Source organism: Bos mutus, chromosome 11, assembly GCF_027580195.1.
Source record: "Bos mutus isolate GX-2022 chromosome 11, NWIPB_WYAK_1.1, whole genome shotgun sequence".
NCBI classification, from domain to species: Eukaryota; Metazoa; Chordata; class Mammalia; order Artiodactyla; family Bovidae; genus Bos; species Bos mutus.
This window is the reverse complement of record NC_091627.1, coordinates 69,760,482-69,786,324: the sequence shown is the minus strand read 5'-3', so window position 1 is coordinate 69,786,324 and position 25,843 is coordinate 69,760,482. Positions and strand designations below refer to the sequence as shown.

Sequence of the window (25,843 nt, the reverse complement as noted above, 5' to 3'; positions counted from 1 at the left end):
CATTGCAATACAAGTGTAGTTTTGGGGTTGAAATTTCCATCAGGTTTAAAAACTCAGACTCTATACTAGTTGCAGAATGGTGAACAGAGTTTTGCTCTAATTGCTGTTAGCATTTTCTTCTTAGCTGTTATTTTAAAATAATTTCTCTTGTTTATTTTTTTCTTAAGGAACAGCGATATTTTTATGCTTTAGCATATTATATCCTCACTGCATCCTATGAACTAGATACTATTATTAGCCTCATTTTACAGATAGGCAAACTGAGGCACAGAAATAACAAGTAATTCGCTCACAGACACATTGTTGTTGTTGTTCAGTCACTCAGTTGTGTCCAGCTCTTTGCGACCCCATGGACTGCAGCACACCAGGGTTCCCTATCCTTCACTATCTCCACAGTTTGCTCAGACTCATATTCATTGAGTTGGTGAAGCTGTCCAACCATCTTATCCTCTGTCGTCCCCTTCTCCTCCTGCCCTCAATCCTTCCCAGCATCAGGGTCTTTTCCAATGAGTCAGCTCTTTGCATCAGGTAGCCAAAGTATTGGAGTTTCAGCTTCAGCATCTGTCCTTTCAGTAAGTATTCAGGGTTGATTTTCTTTAGGATTGACTGGTTTGATCTCCTTGCAGTCTAAGGGACTCTCAAGAGTCTTCTCCAGCACCACAGTTCGAAAGCATCAGTAGACATGTAGTAAATTACAAAGTTGAGAAACGAACCCAGATAACCAGACTCTAAAGCTCTTTCTGTTAAACACTACAGGGTATACTCTGAACTTTTCTCAGCCTCAGTTTTCTCATCTATGAAATATGGTCAATAAGTCTTCTCTCTAGTGGTGGTTGTAACAATTATAATGTGGAGCTTGCGTAGGGAAGATGTTGGTGCTGCCTTTATCGGTTTCTGAATTGTTTAATTTCTTATAATGAGCATGAATTATTCATGTATTTTTTAATCAAGAAAAATATGTTAAGGCCTATCAGAGTGTCTGGCACAGAGAGGCACCCAATAAAGTCATTATTATGTCTGAAAGCAAAGTCAGAGTTTCCATTTAACTCAATAGGGATTTGTCATCTCCAGAAGCTCAGGTGCAAAGGGAAGAAATAAGCTAGGGGAATAGCTGGAGGAGAATTCAGGTTACAGGTTTTTACTTGCCAGTGAGTAGAGCTTGTACATCTTGAAGTAAGGGCTGAGAACCAAGGGGAGGGACAGCGTGTTGGTTGAGGCAAGTGGGAATTAACAATGGAGCAAAGTCCCAAGGAATCTGGGATGGGGGGTGTTCTTGGATGAATTAACTTATTTTGGAGAAGATTAACAGTGACCTGTTAGTTGATAGGCCCCATTTTCTTTTTTTTAATTAATTTTTATTGGAGTATAGTTGCCTTATAATGTTGTGTTAGTTTCTATTGTACAGAAAAGAAGCCCCATTTTCTAAGGTAATAAAAATACCATTTTGGAAAATGAGAAGGGAATTTAAAAATAAATCTATGGTTTTCCTTATTTATCTACCTGGTTCTGGGGGCCGTGAGAATAAGTTTTTTGAAGAGAACACATTAGTTTATTTTTCCATTTGTGGCTTGCAGTGGTGGAATGATCGCTGGCAAAAGAATATCTTCTCAAGCAGCTTCCCTTGGTGTAGGTCAGGGGGCAGCAAGAGGAGTTATTTCTGCAGCTGGAAAAAAGGTTCAGAGCTGTCTTCCTGGAGTCGGCTCTCATTTCATAGTCTAAAATAGATGTGAAATACTGTGCTATTTGGGAATCAGGGCCTATTCATTCTAAGCACATCTGTTGGTAGCTGTTGAAATTCAAATAAAATCAAATAAAGTCCAAGTAATGTTCTTGCTATACTTATCAATTTCAAGGAGTGTTAAAAAACACATATACAGAAAACCTATACTCCAGTCACTGACAACTAAGACCCAACTTGGAAAGCTGTGGTCTTCTGCCAACCATAGCTACTTTGAACCTGCGCCACCACATTTTAATTCCTTTAAAATGCCCCTTCTTCCCTACTTGAACTTTTCAACTGAGATTCATTTTCATTGCAGAAGTTTAAATATGAACTGTATCAAATAGTTTGGTATTTTGATTCTGATGATTCCACAACCTTCAGTAGTGAAATGAGGTGGTTAGACTACTAAACTCATAAAGCCAAGATGGAATGAATGCATTTTTTTCTGTCTTCTCTCTAATTTTAGTAAATAAAAAATTTCAGTTAGGTGCTGTGATTAAGGAAACTTGGTATCTCTATCAATTTATACATGACTCCGATCCATAAGGGATTTAAGGCATCTTTAAAAAGGCAAACACAAGACAGAAAAATAAGGGAAATTCCTTTTTTCAATTAAGCCATGACTCTCTGATAACAAGATCTGACCTATCAAATGTATTGAAAGAAATAGAGTCATTTTAAGGTTGTGAGTTGTAGTTTTTTTTTTTAAAGTTGAAATTTTGATTAGTGTTTCAGGTACCATATTTATATGTCTTTACATGGGAGTTTACAGTGTTCCAAGTAGGTATAACACCCAAGTACATTACATGAATTATCTCCTTTAGTGTAAACCTCATAATTACCTTATGAAGTATTATTATTTCCATCTAATATATAAAATAAATTTCCAAGGTTTACAAATAAGCAATTTGCCCAAAGTCACATAACTGAGTCAGGATTCAAATCCATGTCTGTTATTCTGAGTTATTAACTCAAAAAACTACGGAAAATTCTTCAAGAGATGGGACTACCAGACCACCTGACCTACCTCCTGAGAAATCTGTATGCAGGCCAAGAAGCAACAGTTAGAACTGGACATGGAACAACAGGCTGATTCCAAATCGGGAAAGGAGTACGTCAAGGCTGTATATTGTCACCCTGCTTATTTAACTTACATGCAGAGTACATCATGCAGAATGCTGGGCTGGATGAAGCATAAGCTAGAATCAAGATTGCTGGGAGAAATATCAATAACCTCAGATATGCAGATGACACCACCCTTATGGCAGAAAGTGAAGAAGAACTAAAAAGCCTCTTGATGAAAGTGAAAGAAGAGAGTGAAAAAGTTGCCTTAAAGCTCAACATTCAGAAAACGAAGATCGTGATATCTGGTCCTATCACTTCATGGCAAATAGATGGGGAAACAGGGGAAACAGTGGAAACAGTGTCAGACTTTATTTTTTTGGGCTCCAAAATCACTGCAGATGGTCACTGCAGCCATGAAATTAAAAGACACTTACTCCTTGGAAGGAAAGTTATAACTGACCTAGACAGCAAATTAAAAAGCAGAGACATTACTTTGCCAACAAAGGTCCATCTAGTCAAGGCTATGGTTTTTCCAGTAGTCATGTATGGATGTGAGAGTTGGACTATAAAGAAAGCTGAGTGCCGAAGAATTGATGCTTCTAAACTGTGGTGTTGGAGAAGACTCTTGAGAGTCCCTTGGACTGCAAGGATATCCAACCAGTCCATCCTAAAGGAGATCAGTCCATTGGAAGGACTGATGCTGAAGCTGAAACTCCAATAGTTTGGCCAGCTGATGTGAAGAACCGACTCATTTGAAAAGACCCTGATTCTGGGAAAGATTGAAGGTGGAAGGAGAAGGGGACAACAGAGGATGAGATGGTTGAATGACATCACCAACTCAATGGACATGAGTTTGAGTAAACTCCGGGAGTTGGTGATGGACAGGGAAGCCTGGTGTGCTGCAGTCCATGGGGTCACAAAAAGTCCGACATAACTGAGCGACTGAACTGAACTGAAATCTAAATTATGCCTTATACACGGGAGGCTGTGAAAGAGAAGATCAAGGACTATAAAAATAAATAGAAACATACTAGAAGTTACAAAAAGTAAATTCACATGAAAAAGGAGACATTTGTCCAAATTCAGGCAAAGTTTTAAAGCAAGTATTATGGTGAAAATACAGCATAAGGAAGACAAACAGTATCAACAGCACAGAACAAGGCTCCGCAGACAAAGGTGTGGCAGAATCACACAATCGATTCTCAAGGTGTGTCCTCACGTTCTCTAGTGCCTTTGGGAAACATGAGTGCTCTCTGTAGGGTTCTAGAGCAGTAGAAGATCCTTACTGTAGGAAGCTTAATAACTTACCATTTGACACTAATACTCCTGGTTTCTTCTAACTGTGCTTTCATCTGTATGTTGAAAAATATAACCAATGTTAGAATCTATAATGTTTAATAATTAGTATTGTTCACCTATTAGTATAGGGGTTTCCTTATTCCTTCTCAATTTACAGGAAAATTATTATCCATGATTCCACTATTCTTTGTCAATAGTGATTTCCATTGTTGCCTTTTTTGATGTGTATTATAAAGCAGAATTATTATTTGACTCCTTCCACCATTAAATTTTTAAGTTTTCATAATTACAATTCTAATGACTATATAACGGTCTATTGAATTGTTATTTATATTGGGCATTTTTTTTGTTTTTAGTATTTTGCTATTATAAATATCCTTCTAAGAAGTGATTAATGTATACAGTTTACTTGTATTTCTTCACAAGTGAATTGTATGTTTATATACTTTGACTGTTTATCTCTTGAGGTTTTAACATTTTTGAAAATTTGAGTAAGTTCTTTATATATTATATATACTACTGTTCTATCATGATCAATACAGATACTTCCAATTATGTTTCTCTTCTTTTAATTTTGTTAGTTTTTTATGTTAGAACCACTGTTTTACTTGATGTTGTTGAGCTATTTATTTTTTCCTTTGTGATTTTCTTTACTGCCCTAAGCTTTTCAAAGATACTGTTCCTCTAAAGATTTCATTAATATTTGATTTTTTTCCTCATAGCTCTGCTAAGAATTAAAGCTAATATTTACTTTTTAATCCACTAGAGGCTTACTCTTGTAATGTGTTATAATAGCTTATCTAAATCACTTTTTGTTTTGTTTGTTTGCCAGTTACCCTGGCAATTATTAAAGCATAATTAGGCAATTATGAAATAGAATTAGGCAATTATTAAATAAATATTATCTTTCTTAATTATGATAGTTATATGATACATTAAATTTATATGTCCCACACTTCTTTACTTTAATCATTTAATTATTATACTTTGTTTTATAATTTCCTGGGAACTAGATCAGCATCATAACTTATGGCTTGTTAGTGCAGAATTTTAACATTTAACAAATAGTAAATTTTACTTGATAAAATTTGTTTGCCTATGATAATATATATCTCAATTTGCTCATCTTGTTTTATACATTCTAATATACCTTTATAGTTTTCTTTATATATGGCTCATAAGTCTTTAAATCTTCTTTATAAATGTCATAGGCAATTCTGTTAAATTTATCCATCCCATCTCTTTTTCTTTTTTTGGAATGGAATTTATTTCCTTTGTATTATGTTATTGAACTGGCTGTTAAGTTATTGAACTTAAAGCATCTAATTATGGTAAATTCATTATAAACCTGATCACATTGATAAACTCATGGGATAATAAATTTAAACAGATTTCTTAGGACATCTATACATGTAGTGCTTTCTGCAAATAATGAGTTTTATCTCTCCCTTTAACGTATCATTCGAAAGTGAATAACAGTTTCCTAAATAGCAGTTTCCATTTGTGTATTAAATGGCTGAGCATTAGGCTGAGAGACAGACTTGAGTTCTTCTATCAGACTTGAATCCTACTGTCAATTCCTCAACTAAGAGAGCCATCTAGCAAGCACCTTCTGTGGGTCAGGCACCATACTAGGCACTTTACATAGTCCATCTTGCCTTAGGCTTAGAATAGATATACTATTAAATATCATAGGTTAGGGAGCTCAAGTTGAGCAGGTATAGAAGGCTGGCCTGTGCTAGGCCCCCAAGAGCATTGAGAAATGGAATATGGAAGTGTCTATGGTAGTCTGAGTGTGAAAGGCCATGGATTGTGGTTCTGGAGTCCTTGACCTGGCAGGTTTTTCACTCTTTGTGGAGCCCTGGCAACGGAACTTCAGCCAAGGGCCTGAAGTTGGACGCCCTTGGGAGGCCCTAGGGAGGCATGGAGAAGCTGCATCAGCTTGCTTTCATCCTTATCTTGTACGTACACTTCGCATTTCCTACTTCCAGGTCACACAGTAAACGTGAGTGAAAACAGTCCTGGAGGAAGTCTGTGTTCCTCTTCTCACCAGCCTTTCAACCCAGATCAGCCTTTTGAGGTCTGGCTCAGCTCACTAGGTTAAGTAATTTGTCCAGTATCATCAGTGAGTAATGGATACGTGACTTGCTCCATAGCCGGTGGTCTTGCCATTTTCCCAGTGATTCTATGCCCGGGGTGTGGCTTGGGCAGGTCATTTCACCTTTCTGCCATAATTCCTTCATCTGTACAATGCAAAAGTCAGATAATGATCTGGTTCTGACAGGCAAACTGTTATTGAATACATCTTTTACTCTTCTTCAAGACTGTAAATTCCTCAAGGACAGACTATATTTTGCATGTTCTTGAATCACTGTTATTACTTTGCACATGACAAATGCTCAATGAATATTTGTTGATGCAGAATGAATGCATTGATCAATCAACTGAAGACAAGAGTCTTATTGCTCTTCTCACAGGAGATCTTCAGTGCTAGAACATAGGTTCCTGTAGGGTCATTTCACCCTGCAATTGTGGAATTTTTTTATAAGGATAGCATTTGTCATGAACCTCTTTATAAGAAGATGCTTAGCAGGGGTCAGCTTATCTTCATCTGAAAAGAACAACTGAGGTTAGGAAAGCAGAAAGCCTAGAAAGGATTCAGGTTGGGAACTGTGGTAAGTAGACTGTCCTCTGACAAAGCTGTTTTGGCTGTTTTTATCTTTGTGCTGCTGTCTAGCAACAGTATGACAAAACTGTGACTATTCAAATGTAATCAAACTAGAGCCTGTCCAAAATCAATTTTGAATAAATGATGAACTATGCGGAACAAATCTTAATATCTCTGGGCATGCAATAGAAAATTACTAAATATTATGTTCCTGTAATTTAAACACAGTGTTTCAGATGTACCCTTAAAAGATACAATTATATTACTTGCATATTAATTAATAGCATGTTCTCTTTTTATGCCAAAAAAAAAAATTCCAAAGGAAGCTACCCAGCCTTCGGGAGGCATAGAATCTGTGGATTTTGTAATTACTGATGTTAAACTTAACATCTCATTGAAGTCATTAGTTAATATTTCTAAATCTTTATGTCTGAAAACTTCTGAGCAGATGTCCCAACAACTTTCTTGCCACCTCTCCATTCCCAGCCAAAGAGGGGAGGGAGAGGAGACCTATACTGCCAATAGTTACAAAGGTTATTTGTGGAAGAAAAACAGGAGTTTGCAGTATGCACACGTGTGTGGCTTTGTCTCTTGAGCTTCACAAAGACCAGCATCATACTGAACTATAGAATTACTGTTGTCTGAGACTAAAAGAGAAATCTAGGGAAATGAAATATCTTTGTCAAAAATTACTGAAATGTCAAATTTTTTAAACTAAGCTTTTATATATTAATAAAAGGAAGCATATGGAGGGAAAAGCTATAAGGAGTCAGTTTTTTATGAGCCTCAGTATTGCTGGAAAAGAAACCATTACAGAGACCAGACCAGTTTCTCTAACACGGATACAAAGGAGAATGATGTCATAGCAGCAGGTTTGTGCTGCCACAGTAAAGATCATTGATGGTGCTTTCCATATCCTTTAACTAAATCGAAATACCTGCATTTAGTTGTAACCTGAGAAACAGGCAATAAAGTCACAAATGACTTTACTTTCATTTTTTTTTTTACATATTACACTTTGTAATAGTGTTTAGTTTTATTGTCCCAGAACAGGAAAAGGAAAACATCAAGTTAATTAAATTTTGGTAGTAACTTATTCATCATATGCATAATTTTTCATCATCAACAAGAAGAGGTACAGGGCTCAGTTATAGAAAATGCCATGGCAACCTGAACTGAGATGGTCCTGAATTCTCTAGACTTCTTTCAGGCTTCCTAATATTAAAGTTCTGTGCAAGGTAAGATATGAAAGAAGAAAAAAAAACCTCCTCATCTAAGCAACCTTGATCTGAATAAATATACCGATAAATTTTATCTCTGTGCTAGAACAGCGTGACTCCACCAGGCCTCCAGGATTTCCTGTTCCAAGTTCTAGAGTGGTTGTCTAGTTCCCCCTCCCACCCTTTCTCCATTGGAATCCTGCCAGATGATACTGTGCAAAAGTGATAAAGTCACTTCAAAAAATTTTAAGGAGGCTCATGACTGTGTATATATAACCGTGGGAAGGTTTATGAGTCACAAAACACTACAGATGGTAAAGAGTCTGCCTGCAACGCAGGAGATGCAGGAGACGGGTCAACTCCTGGGTCAGGAAGATGCCCTGGAGAAGGGAATGGCAATCAACTCCAGTATTCTTGCCTGGGAAATCCCATGCACAGAGGAACCTGGCAGAGCTACAGTCTATGGGGTTGCATAGAGTCGGACACGACTGAACGATGGACACACACACAGTTTATTTTGACCTTGAGTTAAAAGGATCCAGCTCTACTGGCTGACTTGAATGGGGCTGCTCTTCTTTATTTACTCGAGGTAAATTTCAGACCAGCCCTTGAATTATGTGAGCTCAGCTATATTCTCTAAAAGAGAGCCAGGCCAATGTGAACCTGGATCCGAGTTTACTTATTCAGTAACATCTGGCTACTTGGATTTCATCATCTGTCGTGTATCTCACCATGTCACTCCCAACCACAGGAAACTGAGGATCAGCTTTGTGGGACTGTGTGACAGAGGTAGCACTCTCATAAATATATTTTTAACAGATCTAAATTTTGTAAGTAAACTAATACCACTTGACTATTTTTAACTTCTGATTTTAGATCAGGAAAGAAAACCATTTTAAAAACATCTTCCCTAAAAATCTTGGAATAAGATAGGAAAAGGGACATCTTCTCCTGCTTTATTTTGGCAAGTGCTTCCTGAGGCTCTGACCAGGAGAGGCTGACGGCTCTCAGAGTGTGGAGCAGCCATGTAGGGATTTAACAATAACAATCCTCTTTCTAAGGATACCAAGCTCTGGAAAATGACTGAGCAGATTTATAGAATCTAGTGTATTAAGTGAATTCCATTTAGGAGAATTTGGCATGTCAGCCTGTGCTATTTTATAATGAACACCCAAGCCCTGCCTGGTTTGTCTAATAGAGTATTTATAAGGACAAAGTCAGTTCCAATTTAATGTAATTCCTTATTAATATTTAGTCAAAGTAAAATGCAACTTTAAGCATATTACTAGCTATATTCATTATAGCAGTTTACATAGCAGTTGCTATGGGTTCTGTATTTATATATATCATACATCTTTTTCTGGAAAAAAAAATTGAAGCTGAAACTTAAATAGCTTACATGTTTGCTCTTTTTTATCCTTCATAGGAGAAATTTTTTTAAAGAAATTATAAATATCTAGGTATACTGTTTTTAGTATTTACTCCCTCTAATCTATCTTCTACAGACAGCTTGAGTCTTCATTCAGAAATACAATTTGGTTCGCATCTTTACAGAAAAAATTCTACGTCCTCAGCAAGCTGTACAAGACCCTCCACCATCTAGCCACAGCCTCGCTAATCCATTTTAATCTATAAGAATCTCCCACTTGTGTTGTATGAAAGGAGAGAAGCTTAGCACACTCTCCTAGACAAGAATGGAAGAGGCCCTTGGGCCTCACAGCATCCATATGGTTAAGGCATTGCCACCTACTTCGTGGCACCTAACAACCACTGTTTAAAGAAAAAACAGTCTCCTACTCAAAATGTCTGGTGTCTCCATGTTGTTAGTTTGGGTACTTTAGCTACTATTTTCCTTTGTTAATAACACATCGTAAATATGTTAGTCTAACAGTTTTTCAACATTATAAAACTTATTTACACACAGGGAGAAATCACTCCGTATTACCATGTTGGAGTTAACATGGGTACTTCCGTGGTGGCTCAAATGGTAAAGAATCTGCCTGCAATGTAGGAGACCCAGGTTCAACCCCTGGGTGGGCAAGATGTCCAGAGAAGGGAATGGTTACCTAATCCACTATGCTTGCCTGGAGAATTCCATGGACAGAGGAGCCGGGTAGGGCTGCATTCCATGGGATCGCAAAGAGGCAGACGTGACTGAGCGACTCACACACATCTTTACCTATAACACACCTTTAGAGAGACAACACCATTGGTAAAATATTGCATAGTAGTTAACTCTGGATGTCATTACTTCCCAAGAAGAGACATTGCCAATAAAATTTCAGCATTTGATCACAATTTATATTTTGATCTGTGTTCAGATTGTTCTTTCCCATAGGAAAGGGAAAAAAAGTTTTTATTCTCTTAGGCATTTTTCAAACACATTTGTAATCTTTTTATTAATTTAAAATTGATACATATCCATTGGAGAATTTTGAAAATAATTTGAAAACAAGCAAAGAGAAAAGAAAAAAAAAAAAACTGCCCATATTTCAGGAGATATCATTACCACTTTGTACATCTTTCAGATATTTTTCCATGTATATTTTCCTACAAAAGTGAGGTCATACTATACATCTTGTTTTGCAACTTGCTTTTATAAAACAATTCCATATTACAAACATCTTTATCAAAAAAATTCATCTTAATAATTGTAACAGCTAGTAGTCCTTCATATGGAAATACAGTCATGTACTTACATTCCTAATTATTGGACATTTAAATTGCTTGAACTATTTTCTTGTTACATACAATGAACATTCTTGAGGCAAAATCTTTACCTATATTGCCAAATTCAGACTTAAATTGAAGAAAGTAGGGAAAACCACTAGACCATTCAGGTATGACCTAAATCAAATCCCTTATGATTATACAGTGGAAGTGAGAAATAGATTTAAGGGCCTAGATCTGATAGACAGAGTGCCTGATGAACTATGGAATGAGGTTCGTGACATTGTACAGGAGACAGGGATCAAGACTATCCCCATGGAAAAGAAATGCAAAAAAGCAAAATGGCTGTCTGGGGAGGCCTTACAAATAGCTGTGAAAAGAAGAGAAGAGAAAAGCAAAGGAGAAAAGGAAAGATATAAACATCTGAATGCAGAATTCCAAAGAATAGCAAGAAGAGATAAGAAAGCCTTCTTCAGCGATCAATGCAAAGAAATAGAGGAAAACAACAGAATGGGAAAGACTAGAGATCTCTTCAAGAAAATCAGATTTACCAAAGGAACATTTCATGCAAAGATGAGCTCGATAAAGGACAGAAATGGTATGGACCTAACAGAAGCAGAAGATATTAAGAAGAGATGGCAAGAATACACAGAAGAACTACACAAAAAAGATCTTCATGACCCAGATAATCACAATGGTGTGATCACTGACCTAGAGCCAGTGATCCAGGATCTTCACATCCTGGAATGTGAAGTCAAGTGGGCCTTAGAAAGCATCACTGTGAACAAAGCTAGTGGAGGTGATAGAATTCCAGTTGAGCTATTCCAAATCCTGAAAGATGATGCTGTGAAAGTGCTGCACTCAATATGCCAGCAAATTTGGAAAACTCAGCAGTGGCCACAGGACTGGAAAAGGTCAGTTTTCATTCCAATCCCAAAGAAAGGCAATGCCAAAGAATGCTCAAACTACCGCACAATTGCACTCATCTTACACCCTAGTAAAGTAATGCTCAAAATTCTCTTTGCCAGGCTTCAGCAATATGTGAACCATGAACTTCCTGATGTTCAAGCTGGTTTTAGAAAAGGCAGAGGAACCACAGATCAAATTGCCAACATCCACTGGATCATGGAAAAAGCAAGAGAGTTCCAGAAAAACATCTATTTCTGCTTTATTGACTATGCAAAGCCTTTGACTGTGTGGATCACAATAAACTGTGGAAAATTCTGAAAGACAGGGGAATACCAGACCACCTGATCTGCCTCTTGAGAAATTTGTATGCAGGTCAGGACGCAACAGTTAGAACTGGACATGGAACAACAGACTGGTTCCAAATAGGAAAAGGAGTACGTCAAAGCTGTATATTGTCACCCTGTTTATTTAACTTATATGCAGAGTACATCATGAGAAACACTGGGCTGGAAGAAGCACAAGCTGGAATCAAGATTGCCGGGAGAAATATCAATAACCTCAGATATGCAGATGACACCACCCTTATGGCAGAAAGTGAAGAGGAACTAACCCGGCTCTTGATGAAAGTGAAAATGGAGAGTGAAAAAGTTGGCTTAAAGCTCAACATTCAGAAAACGAAGATCATGGCATCCGGTCCCACCACTTCATGGGAAATAGATGGGGAAACAGTGGAAACAGTGTCACACTTTATTTTTCTGGGCTCCAAAATCACTGCAGATGGTGACTGCAGCCATGAAATTAAAAGACGCTTACTCCTTGGAAGGAAAGTTATGACCAACCTAGATAGCATATTCAAAAGCAGAGACATTACTTTGCCAACAAAGGTTCGTCTAGTCAAGGCTATGGTTTTTCCTGTGGTCATGTATGAATGTGAGAGTCGGACTGTGAAGAAGGCTGAGCGCCGAAGAATTGATGCTTTTGAACTGTGGTGTTGGAGAAGACTCTTGAGAGTCCCTTGGACTGCAAGGAGATCCAATCAGTCCATTCTGAAGGAGATCAGCCCTGGGATTTCTTTGGAAGGAATGATACTAAAGCTGAAACTCCAGTACTTCGGCCACCTCATGTGAAGAGTTGACTCATTGGAAAAGACTCTGATGCTGGGAGGGATTGGGGGCAGGAGGAGAAGGGGACGACAGAGGATGAGATGGCTGGATGGCATCACTGACTCGATGGATGTGAGTCTGAGTGAACTCTGGGAGTTGGTGATGGACAGGGAGGCCTGGTGTGCTGGGATTCATGGGGTTGCAAAGAGTCGGTCACGACTGAGCGACTGATCTGATCTGATCTGATATCCTCAATGATACTTTAGGATGAGAATCACTGAGTCACATTTTAAAAAGTAATTTTTATTACAGTGTAGTTGATTTACAGTGCTAGTTTTTGCTGTACAGCAAAGTGAATCAGTTATACATATGTCATTCTTTTTAAGATTCTTTTCCCATGTGGATTGTTATAGAGTACTGAGGAGAATAGGATGCCGCCCATCCTTGTTAGTTATCAGTATTATATATAGTAGTGTGTATGTCAGTACTACTCTCCCAGTTCATCCCTCCCCTTCCTTTTCTGCCTGGTAACTATAAGTTTGTTTTCTACATCTGTAACTCTATTTATGTTTTGTAAGTAAATTCTTTTGGACATTTTTAAAAATTTTAGATTCCACAAATAAATGGTATCACATATTTGTCTTTACCTAACTTCACTTAGTATGACAATCTCTAGGTCCATCCATGTTAATGCAAATGGCATTATTTTGCCCCTTATTTATTTATTTATTTCTGGCTGTGCTGGGTCTTCGTTGCTGCATGGGCTTTTTCTCTAGTTGTGACGACTGGGGACCACTCTCTAGTTGCAGTGGATGGGCGTCTCATTGTGATGGCTTCTCTTGTTGCAGAGCTCAGGCTCTAGGCAGGCGGTCTTCAGTAGCTGCAGTACCTGCGCCGCAGCTCCCGGGCTGTAGAGCACAGACTCAGTAGCTTGTGGCACATGGGCTTAGATTCTCCACAGCATGTGGGATCTTCCTAGACTGAGGATCAAACCTGTGTCTCCTGCACTAGCAGGCGGATTCTTTACCACTGAGCCACCAGGGAAGCCCCATTTCATCCCTTTTTATGGCTAAGTAATATTCCATTGTGTATATGTATGATATCTTCTTTATCCATTCCTCTGTCAATGGACATTTAGGTTGCGTCCATATCTTGCCTATTGAAAATAGTGCTGCAATGAACAGTGGAGTGCACGTATCTTTTCAAATTATGGTCTTCTCTGGATATATGCCCAGGAGTGGGATTGCTGAGTCATATGGTAGTTCTGTATTTATTTTTTTAAGAAATTTCCATACTGTACTCCATAATGGTTGTACCAATTTACGCTGTAAGGGGGTTGTCTTTTCTCCACACCCTCTCCAGCATTTATTGTTTGTAGATTTTTTAATGATGGCCATTCTGACCAGTGTGAGGCTGTCACATTTTATTTATCTAATTAGACAATACATGCTAGATGTAAAAAAATTCTAAAGGAACAATAGGATATTCAGTGAAAAATAAGTCTCCCTATTGCTTTTCCTCTAGATATTCTTCTCCCTTCTGTGGGGTAGTACTTTTAGTAATCTTCATTTATTTCACAGAAATATTTCATTCATTTATAAACTTTTACATCATCTAGTATGCATAGTAAAATGGTTAGTAAAATGGTTTCAATAGTGAAATTTGTTTTATAATTTTATATATGCTAGATAATCATAGGCACAAAACCTTCTACAATAAGGTGACATTGAGTGATTTCAGTTCTGTAGTGGTGGTTTAGTTGCTAAGTGTGACTAACTCTTGAAACCCCATGACTGTAGCCTGCCAGGCTTCTCTGTCCATGGAATTCTCCAGGCAAGAATACTGGAGTGGGTTGCCATTTCTTTCTCCAGGGGATTTTCTCAACCCAGGAATTGAACCTGGGTCTCCTGCATTGCAGGCAGATTCTTTACCACCTGAGTTAGAGCTCTATCAGTTCAGTTCAGTCACTCAGTTGTGTCCAAGTCTTTGCAACCCCATGAATCACAGCACTCCAGGCCTGCTTGTCCATCACCAACTCCCGAAGTCTACCCAAACCCATGTCCATTGAGTCGGTGATGCCATCCAACCATCTCATCCTCTGTCATCCCCTTCTCCTCCTGCCCTCAATCTTTTCCAGCATCAGGGTCTTTTCAAATGAGTCAGTTCTTTGCATCAGGTGGCCAAAGTATTGGAGTTTCAGCTTCAACATCATCCTTCCAAAGAACAGCCAGGACTGATCTCCTTTAGGATGGACTGGTTGGATCTCCTTGCAGTCCAAGGGACTTGCAAGAGTCTTCTCCAACACCACAGTTCAAAAGCATCAATTCTTCAGCACTAAGTTTTCTTCATAGTCCAACTCTCACATTCATACATGACCACTGGAAAAACCATAGCCTTGACTAGATGAACCTTTGTTGGCAAAGTAATGTCTCTGCTTTTTAATATGCTATCTAGGTTGGTCGTAACTTTACTTCCAAGGAGTAAGTGTCTTTTAATTTCATGGCTGCAGTCACCATCTGCAGTGATTTTGGAGCCCAGAAAAATAAAGTCTGACACTGTTTCCACTGTTTCCCCATCTATTTCCCATGAAGTGATGGGACCGGATGCCATGATCTTAGTTTTCTGAATGTTGAGCTTTAAGCCAACTTCTTCACTCTCCTCTTTCACTTTCCTCAAGAGGCTCTTTAGTTCTTCTTCAGTTTCCGCCATAAAGGTGGTGTCTGCATATCTGAGGTTATTGATATTTCTTCTGGCAATCTTGATTCCAGCTTGTGCTTCTTCCAGCCCAGTGTTTCTCATGATGTACTCTGCATATAAGTTAAATAAGCAGGGTGACAATATACAGCCTTGACACACTCCTTTTCCTATTTGGAACCAGTCTGTTGTTCCATGTCCAGTTCCAACTGTTGATTCCTGACCTGCATACAGGTTTCTCAAGAGGCAGGTCAGGTGGTCTGGTGTTCCCATCTCCTTCAGAATTTTCCACAGTTTATTGTGATCCACACAGTCAAAGGCTTATGACATAGTCAATAAAGCAGAAGTAGATGTTTTTCTGGAACTCTCTTGCTTTTTCCATGGTCCAGCAGACATGGGTAATTTGATCTCTGGTTCCTCTGCGTTTTCTAAATCCAGCTTGAACATCTAGGAGTTCACGGTTCACCTATTGCTGAAGCCTGGCTTGGAGAATTTTGAGCTCTACATTATCACTTAATTTAGATTATACTTTTATATAACTTTTGTTGTTTAGTTGCTCTGTCATGTCCAACTCTTTGGGACCCTATGGACTGTAGCTCAACAGGCTTCTCTGTTCATGGGATTTCCCAGGCAAGAATACTGGAATTGGTTGCCATTTCCTTCTCAAGGGACCTTCCCAACCCAGAGATAGAATCTGTGTATCCTGCATTGGCAGTTGCATTCTTTACTGCTGAGCCACCAAGGAAGCCTACTTATATATAATATCAGTTATCAACTACTGTTAATAGTTTTATCTTCATTGGACACTCTTAAGACTTTAAAAAAATTTTTATTGGAGAATTGCTTTGCAGAATTTTGTTGTTTTCTGTCAAACCTCAACATGAATCATCCATAGGTATATATATATATATCCCCTTCCTTTTGAACCTCCCTCCCGTCTCCCGCCCCATCCCACCCCTCTAGATTGATAAGAGCCCCTATTTGAGTTTCCTGAGCCATACAGCAAATTCCTATTGGCTATCTATTTTACATATGGTAATGTGAGTTTCCATGTTTCTCTTTCCATACATCTCACCCTCTTCTCCCCTCACCCCATGTCCGTAAGTCTATTCTCTATGTCTGTTTCTCCATTGCTGCCCTATAAATAAATTCTTCAGTACCATTTTTCTAGATTCCATATATATGCATTTGAATACGATTAATCTTTCTCTTTCTGACTTACTCTGTATAACAGGTTCCAGGGTTCATCCACCTCATCAGAACTGAGTCAAACATGTTCCTTTTTATGGCTGGGTAATATTCCATTGTGTAAATGCACCACAACTTCTTTATCCATTCATCTGTTGATGGACATCTAGGTTGCTTCCATGTTCTAGCTATTGTAAATAGTGCTGCAATGAACAATGGGATACATGTATTTTTTTCGATTTTGGTTTCCTCAGGGTATATGCCTAGGAGTGGGATTGCTGGGTCATATGGTGGTTTTATTCCTAGTTTTTTAAGGAATCTCTATATCGTCTTCCATAGTGGCTGTATCAATTTACATTCCCACCAACAGTGCAAGAGCGTTCCCTTTTCTCCACACCCTCTCCAGCATTTACTGTTAATAGACTTTTTGATGATGGCTGTTCTGACTGGTATAGTTTTGATTTGCATTTCTCTAATAATGAGCAATGTTGAGCATCTTTTCATGTGTTTGTTATCCATTTGTATGTCCTCTTTGGAGAAATGTCTAAGTCTTTTTCCCCACTATTTGATTGGGTTGTTTGTTTTTCTGGCATTGAGTTATAGTAGCTGCTTGTATATTTTGGAAATTAATCCTTTGTCAGTTGTTTCATTTGCTATTATTTTCTCACATTCTGAGGGTTGTCTTTTCACCTTGCTTATAGTTTCCTTTGCTGTGCAAAAGCTTTTAAATTTAATCAGGTCCCACTTGTTTATTTTTGCTTTTATTTCCATTACTCTAGGAGGTGGGTCATAGAGGATATTGCTTTGATTTATGCCATCGAGTGTTCTGCCTGTGTTTTCCTCTTAAGAGTCTTATAGTTTCTGGTCTTACATTAGGTCTTCAATCCATTTTGAATTTATCTTTGTGTATGGTATTAAAAAGTGTTCTAATTTCATTCTTTTACACATATCTGTCCAGTTTTCCCAGTTCCATTTATTGAAGAGGCTGTCTTTGCCCCATTGTATATTCTTGCCTCCTTTGTCAAAAATAAGGTACCCATAGGTGCATGGGTTTATTTCTGGGCTTTCTATCCTTGTTCCATTGGTCTATATTTCTGTTTTGGTGCCAGTACCATACTGTCTTGATGACTGTAGCTTTGTAGTATAATCTGAAGTCAGAAAGGTTGATTCCTCCAGCTCCATTCTTCTTTCTCAGGACTGCTTTGGCTGTGTGGGGTCTTTTGTGTTTCCATATAAAATGTGAAATTTTTTGTTCTAGTTCTGTGAAAAATGCCATTGGTAATTTGATAGGGATTGCATTGAATCTCCAGATTGCATTTGGTGGTATAGTCATTTTTACAATATTGATTCTTCCTACCCAGGAACATGGAATATCTCTCCATCTGTTTATGTTGTTTTTGATTTCTTTCATTAATGTCTTATAATTTTCTCTGTACAGTTCTTTTGTCTCCTTAGGTAAGTTTATTCCTAGATATTTAACTCTTTTTGTTGCAATGGTGAATGGGATTGATTCCTTAATTTCTCTTTCTGATTTTTCATTGTGAGTATATGAAATGCAAGTGATTTCTGTGTATTGCATTTGTATCCTGCAACTTTGCTAAATTCACTGATTGGCTCCAGTAATTTTCTGATACTATCTTTAGGGTTTTCTATGTACAGTATCATGTCATCTGCAAACAGTGAGAGCTTTATTTTTTCTTCTCCAATCAGGATTCCTTTTATTTCATTTTCTTCTCTGATTGCTGTAGCTAGGACTTCCAGAACTATGTTGAATAATAATGGTGAAAGTGGACACCCTTGTCTTGTTCCTGATATTAGGGGTAATGCTTCAGTTTTTCACCATTGAGAATGTATGCCATAGACTTATCATATATAGCCTTTACTATGTTGAGGTAGGTTCCTTCTATGACCATTTTTTGAAGAGTTTTAATCATAATGGGTGCTGAATTTTGTCAAAAGCTTTTTCTGCATCTATTGAGCTGATCATTTGGTTTCTATCTTTCAATTTGTTAATATAGTGTATCACATTGATTAATTTGCATATATATAAGAATCCTTGCATTCCTGAAATAAACCCAACTTGATCATGGTGTATGAGCTTTTTGATGTGTTGTTGAATTCTGTTTGCTAAAATATTGTTGAGCATTTTTGCATCTATGTTCATCAGTGATATTAGCTTGTAGTTTTCTTTTTTGTGTTGTCTTCGTCTGGTTTTGGTATCAGGGTGATGGTGGCCTTGTAGAATGAGTTTGATAGTGTTCCTTCCTCTGCAATTTTTGAAGGAGTTTTAGGATAGGCTTTAGCTCTTCTCTAAATGTTTGATAGAATTCTCCTGTGAAGCCATCTGGTCCTGGATTTTTGTTTTTTGGGGGAAATTTTTGATCATGTCTTCAATTGTGCTTGTAATTGTGTTACTCATTATTTCTATTTCTTCCTGGAGAAATTCTTCCAGTCTTGGAGGATTGAACTTTTCTAAGAATCTGTCCATTTCTTCCAGGTTATCCATTTTATTGCCATATAATTGTTCATAATAGTCTCTTATAATCCTTTGTATTTATGCATTGTCTGTTGTAACCTCTCCTTTTTCATTTCTAATTTTGTTGATTTGATTCTTCTCTCTTTTTTTCTTGATGAGTCTGGCTAAAGGCTTCTCAATTTTGTTTATCTTCTCAAAGATAAACCAGCTTTTAGTTTCATTAATCTTTACTATTATTTCTTTGATTTCTTTTTCATTTATTTCTGCTCAGATATTTATGACTTCTTTCCTTGTACTAATTTTGGGGATTTTTGTTCTTCTCTTTCTAGTTGTTTTAGGTGTAAAGTTATTTTGTCTATTCGATGTTTTTCTTGTTTCTTGAAGTAGGATTGTATTGCTATAAAGTTCCCTGTTAGAACTGCTTTTGCTGCATCCCACAGGTTTTGAGTTGTGTTTTCATTGTCATTTGTTTCTAGAAATTTTTTTATTTCCCTTTTGATTTCTTCAGTAACCTGTTGGTTATTTAGAAATGTGTTGTTTAATCTCCATGTGTTTATGTTTCTTCAGTTTTTTTCTTGTAATTGATATCTAGTCTCATAGCGTTGTGGTCGGAGAAGATGTGTGATACAATTTCAATTTTCTTAAATTTACTGAGGTTTGATTTGTGACCCAAGATGTGGTCTATCCTGGAGAATGTTACATGTGCACTTGAGAAGAAGGTGTATTTTCCTGCATTTGGATGTAATGTCCTGAAGATATCAATGAGATCCATCTCATCTAATGTATCATTTAAGACTTGTGTTTCCTTATTAATTTTCTGTTTTGATGATCTGTCCATTGGTGTGAGTGGGGTGTTAAAGTCTCCTACTATTATTGTGTTCCTGTCAATTTCTCCTTTTACTTCTGTTAGTGTTTCTCTTATGTATTGAGGTGCTCCTATGTTGGGTGCATAGATATTTATAATTGTTATGTCTTCCTCTTGGATTGATCCCTTGATCATTATGCAGTGTCCTTCCTTATCTCTTATAATCTTCTTTAAGGTTTATTTTGTCTGATATGAGGATTGCTACTCCAACTTTCTTTTGCTTTCCATTTGCATGGAATATATTTTCCATCCTCTTACCTTCAGTCTATATGTGTCTTTAGGTCTGAAGTGGTTTTCTTGTAGACAGCATATATATGGGTCTTATTTTTGTATCCATTCTGCCAGTATGTGTCTTTTGGTTGGAGCATTTAATCCATTTTACATTTAAAGTAATTATTGATATATATATGTTCCTATTGCCATTTTCTTAATTGTTTGGGGTTGATTTTGTAGATCTTTTTTCTCCTATTGTATTTCTTGACTATAATAGTCCCTTTAACATTTGTTGTAAAGCTGGTTTGGTGGTACTGAATTCTCTTAACTTTTGCTTGTCTGAAAAGCTTTTTATGTCTCCATCAATTTTGAATGAGATCCTTGCTGGGTGCTATAATCTTGGTTGTAGATTTTTCCCTTTCAATACTTTAAATATATCCTGCCATTGCCTTCGGGCCTTCAGAGTTTCTGCTGAAAGATCAGCTGTTAAGCATATGGGATTTCCCTTGTATGGTACTTGTTGCTTCTCCCTTGCTGCTTTAAATATTCTTTCTTTGTGGTTTACTCTTTGTTAGTTTGATTAGTATGTGTCTTGGTGTGTTTCTCCTTGGGTTTATTCTGTATGGGACTCTATGCCTCTTGGGCTTGACTGACTATTTCCTTTTCCATGTTGGGAAAATTTTCAACTATAATCTCTTCAAAAATTTTCTCATACCCTTTCTTTTTCTCTTCTTTTGGGACCCCTATTATTCAAATGTTGGTGCATTTGATATTGTACCAGAGGTCTCTGAGACTATCCTCAGTTCTTTTCATTCTTTTTACTTTATTCTGCTCTTCAGAAGTTGTTTCCACCATTTTATTTTCCAGCTCACTGATTTGTTCTTCTACTTCAGATATTCTGCTGTTGATTCCTTCTAGAGTATTTTTAATTTCAGTAATTGTGTTGTTTGTCTCTGTATGCTTATTCTTTAATTCTTCTAGGACTTTGTTAACTGATTCTTGCATTTTCTCCTTTTTGTTTTCAAAGTTTTTGATCATCTTTATTACTATCATTAGTCTGAATTCTTTTTCAGGTAGTTTGTCTATTTCCTCTTCATTTATTTGGACTTCTGTGTTTCTAGTTTGTTCCTTCATTTGCATAGTACTTCTCTGCCTTTTCACTATTTTTTTTAACTTATTGTGTTTAGGGTCTCCCTTTCCCAGGCTTCAAGGTTGAATTCTTTCTTCCTTTTGGTTTCTGCCTTCCTCAGGTTGGTCCAGTGGTTTGTGTAAGCTTCCTATAGGGTGAGATTTGTGCTGAGTTTTTGTTTGTTTGTTTTTCCTCTGATTGGCAAGGCTGAGTGAGGTGGTAATCCTGTCTGCTGATGACTGGGTTTGTATTTTGTTTTGTTTGTTGTTTAGATGAGGCATCCTGCACAGGGTGCCACTGGTGGTTGGGTGATGCCAGGTCTTGTATGCAAGTAGTTTCCTTTGTGTGAGTTCTCACTATTTGATACCCCCTCAAGTTAGTTCTCTGGTCGTCTAGGGTCTTGGGGTCAGTGCTCCCACTCCAAAGGCTCAGTGCTTGATCTCTGGTCAGGAACGAGGATTCCACAAGTGGTTTGTTATGGCATTAAGTGAGATTAAAACAAATATCCAAAAACAAGAAACAAATGGCAGTTACAGAATCAGGCAAATAATATTTAAGATAATGGAATATACACATATACATATATACCCATGAGCAAAGGGAAAACAGTCCAACAAAATAAAGTACAAAGTAGATTGACCCAGCAAACAAAGTAAATCAAAGATTATATTTACCAGTTAAGAACAAAACTAACTAAAGCATAATCTGGAAAACAAAACTAAAGCAAGGTGCCAAGTGGGGAATAAAGCAATGAAAAAAAAACTAACAAATATGTTAAGAGGAAAGAAAAGAAAGAATAGATATGCAAATTTAAATAGAGGTAGATGAAGATTTATATATATTAAAGATTAACTGCAAGGGGAAAAGAACAATAGGAAAGGCAAACAAAGGAATAAATAGATAAATAGAATAAATGTAGAAAAAATATAATAGGTTTTTTAACAAATTAAAATTATAAAAAAAGACAAAAAAATGGAAGAAAGAAAAAAGGAAAACAACACGGAACTGCAAAAGCCCAATGCAGAGGCAGAGGTTTACAGCAACAACAAAAAGTGTGACTGAATATACACATATTCATATACACCCATAAGCAAAATCAAAACAGTCCGGCAAAAATAGAGCACAATAGATCAACTGGTGAACAAAGGAAACCAAAAATTATATCTATCAGAACAAAACTAACCAAAGCACAAACTGGGAAACAAAACTGGAGCAAGGTGCCAATTGGGGAATAAAGCAATGAAAATAAAGCTAACAAAATGTTGAGAGGAAAAGAAAGAAAGAATAGACATGCAAATTTAAATAGAGGTAGAGGAAGATTTATATACATTAAAGATTAACTGCAAGGGGAAAAGAACCGTAGGAAAGGCAAACAAAGGAATAAATGTAGAAAAAATACAATAGGTTTAACAAAATTATAAATTAAAATTATAAAAAAAGAAAAAAGAAAAAAAAGAAATGGAAGAGAAAAAAAAAAAAAAAAACAGGAAAACGCCACAGAACTGCAAAAGCCCAACACAGAGGCAGAGGTTTGTAACAACAATAAAAAGTGTGACCGAATATACACAAATACACCCATAAGCAAAATCGAAACAGTCCAACAAAAAGAAAGTACAATAGATTGACCTGGCAAACAAAGGAAACCAAAAATTATATCTATCAGAACAAAACTAACTAAAACACAAACTGGAAAACAAAACTGGAGCACGGTGCAAAGTGGGGAATAAAACAATGAAGGCAAAACTAACAAATACGTTGAGAGGAAAGGAAAGAAAGAGAATAGATATGCAAAGTTAAATAGAGGTAGATAAAGATTTATATACATTAAAGATTAACTGCAAAGGGAAACATATAGTAGGAAAAGCAAACAAAGGAATAAATGTAGAAAAAATAATAATAGGTTTAAAAAATTAAAATTAAAAAAAGAGAAATAAAAAGCAAAACTCCACAGAATTGCAAAGGCCCAAGGTAGAGGCAGAGGTTTATAATAGCAGTAAAAAATATGACAGAAAAAAAAAAAGAAAGCTCAAAAGCTTAATTAGATTTCATAGTGCCAATAAAACTGACAACTACAACAGGGCAGGGGGCGGGGGTGGGGGAGGGGAAAAAAATCCAAAAGAATCTACAGAGCAAGTCAAGACATAAGAATAATAAATGTTTTTCTTGAGTCACTGCTATCAGAGTCCTTTCCCTTGCTGGGAGTCACAGTCCACTTCACCTCCCTAGGATGCCCTCCAACACTGTGCTGATCTCTGGACCTGCTATGGGGGCAGCTCAGATTCTAATCTGGTCCTACTCCTGTGTGTTCTTGCCTCCAATGTCCACAGCTATCAAAACTAGTGTGTTTTCTTTTGTGGGAGCTCTCAATGACCTTTTATATATTCCATAGACACAGAGTCTGCCTAGTTGATCATGCGGAAGATTTTGGATCTTCTTGCTTAGTCACACTGCCCCTGGGTTTCAATTGTGTTTTTATTTCCACCTCTGCATATGGGTCATCCACGGGGGTTTGCTTCAGAGGCTGCCCTGGAGGACTTGGGTTTGCCCCTGTGAGGGCCAGGTGTGGAGGTGGTGCAGCTGCTTGGGTCACAGGGGTTTTGGCAGCACCAGGTACTCAGGGAGTTGGCGACTAGGGCACCAGGAAATACAGTGCTCTAGAAGGAAACAGCCGGAGAAGGTGATGGCACCCCACTCCAGTACTCTTGCGGGGAAATTCCCATTGACAGAGGATCCTGGTAGGCTGCAGTCCATGGGGTTGTGAAGAGTCGGACACGACTGAGCAACTTCACTTTCACTTTTCACTTTCATGCATTGGAGAAGGAAATGGCAACCCACTCCAGTGTTCTTGCCTGGAGAATCCCAGGGACGGGGGAGCCTGGTGGACTGCCATCTATGGGGTCACACAGAGAGAGTCAGAGACAACTAAAGCGACTTAGCAGCAGCAGCAGAAGGAAACAGCAACTAGTGTTGGCCAATACGCTCCAGTATTCTTGCCTGGAGAACCCCCTCCTGACAAAGTTCCCTCGAAGGCCACAGTCTACAGGGTCGCAAAGAGTCTGACACTACTGAAGCGACCCTGCATACATAGATGTAAGACTTTTTGCCTGTGGCAGCTCTGCCCCAGTGAGAGCTGATCGTGAAGGTGGTGCAGCTGCTTGGCTTACAGGGACCCTGGCTGCACCAGGTGTGCAGGGACAGGGACTGCTTCCACCACAGGAGTTTTGGCCCTATCAGAGTCTTTTTCTAGCCTCTTGTAGCTGGCGATCAGAAGGCCTCTTTGGCCAGTCTTTCTCCGTAGCTTCACCCATTCAGGCAGTTAGAGGGCTCCCTTGCCGGGGATTCCCTGGTGGCTCAGACGGTAAAGCGTCTGGCTTCAATGTGGGAGACCCGGGTTCGATCCCCGGGTCGGGAAGATCCCCTGGAAAAGGAAATGGCAACCCACTCCAGTACTCTTGCCTAGAAAATTCCATGGATGGAGGAGCCTGGTGGGCTACAGTCCATGGGGTCGCAAAGAGTCGGACACGACTGAGCAACTTTGCCTTGCCTTGCCTGGGGTCCTTCCCTGTTGTTCAGTGTGTCAGGCACATAGAGGGGCCCCCCTGGCTGGAGTCCTACTCTGTAGATCTATGCGTCAGGCACTTAAAGGGGCACCCTGGGTGGGGTCCTCCTCTGTAGTTCAGTGCATCAGGTGTTTGATGGGCCAGCCTCTCTATTGTTCAGCTGCTGATGCTGGTGTGTGGGGAGAGAGAGGCTATGGTGATGGCTCCACCCCCTACACCTGACTGAGCAGTATCACCTTGCTTCCATGGCTACCCGGCTTTCTCCACAGGCATCTCCACAGGCATTTCCCACCACAATCACCTCCCTCACCTTCGCTCGATCCATTTCTCTGGAGTCAACAGCAGCCCTCGCCCTGGAATTGCTCCACACTCCCCAAACTTCAGCTCCCAGCCCACTGTGCCTTCCAGGGACCCTCGTCCCTGTCCAGGGTATGTATGGCTGCAGCAAGGACCCTCTGATCCTCATTCCATTTAGGCTGCACAGATCAGCTGTTTCACTCTCAGCCTTAAATGTTTCTCCTCTGACTCAGACAATTGCCCCAGTGTGGGGATCAGACCCCTGCTTCAGTTCCCCGACCCACCAAGGGCAGGTCCAGTCCTACAAACACTCCTGTTTTTCCCCCTAGTTCCTTTGTCCTACTGAGTTTTGTGTGGTTCTGTATATTCTTTTCCTCTGGTCAGGTACTCCTGTCCACTCTCAGCTGGTGTTCTGCATATACTTCTGTGTCTGAAGGTATATTCCTGATGTATCCATGGAGAGAGATGTACTCCACATCCACCTACTCCTCCGCCATCTTGTTCTCCCAAGACTTTTTAATAGAAGGCTTCAAACCTACCCAAAAGTAGAATAATGAAGCCCCAAGTACCCACCTAGTATGTAGGCTTTTAATAAACAATGCCATTTTTCTCTATGAAAGTTTACTGATATATGTTCCCATCTAGATGAGATTTATATTCATTTTTGTACAGATGAATTTTATAGCTGCTGCATCCAGTGTTATATGTCTCAATATATCTTTTAAAATAAGAGTAACTTGGTGGTTGGAGGAGGAAATGGCAAC

At 38.4% G+C, this 25,843-nt stretch overlaps 1 protein-coding gene and 1 non-coding gene across 8 annotated transcripts in view; both read left to right on the top strand.

The window, feature by feature from the left end:
- The window catches only part of ACYP2 (acylphosphatase 2), a 178,467-nt gene that overhangs the window by 132,892 nt on the left and 19,732 nt on the right, over positions 1 to 25,843 (top strand). The gene's annotated exons all lie outside the window — the stretch shown is intronic.
- LOC138990064 (U6atac minor spliceosomal RNA) lies at positions 9,624 to 9,751 on the top strand. The gene has a single exon (XR_011466237.1). It is a non-coding gene; the product is annotated as a U6atac minor spliceosomal RNA (small nuclear RNA).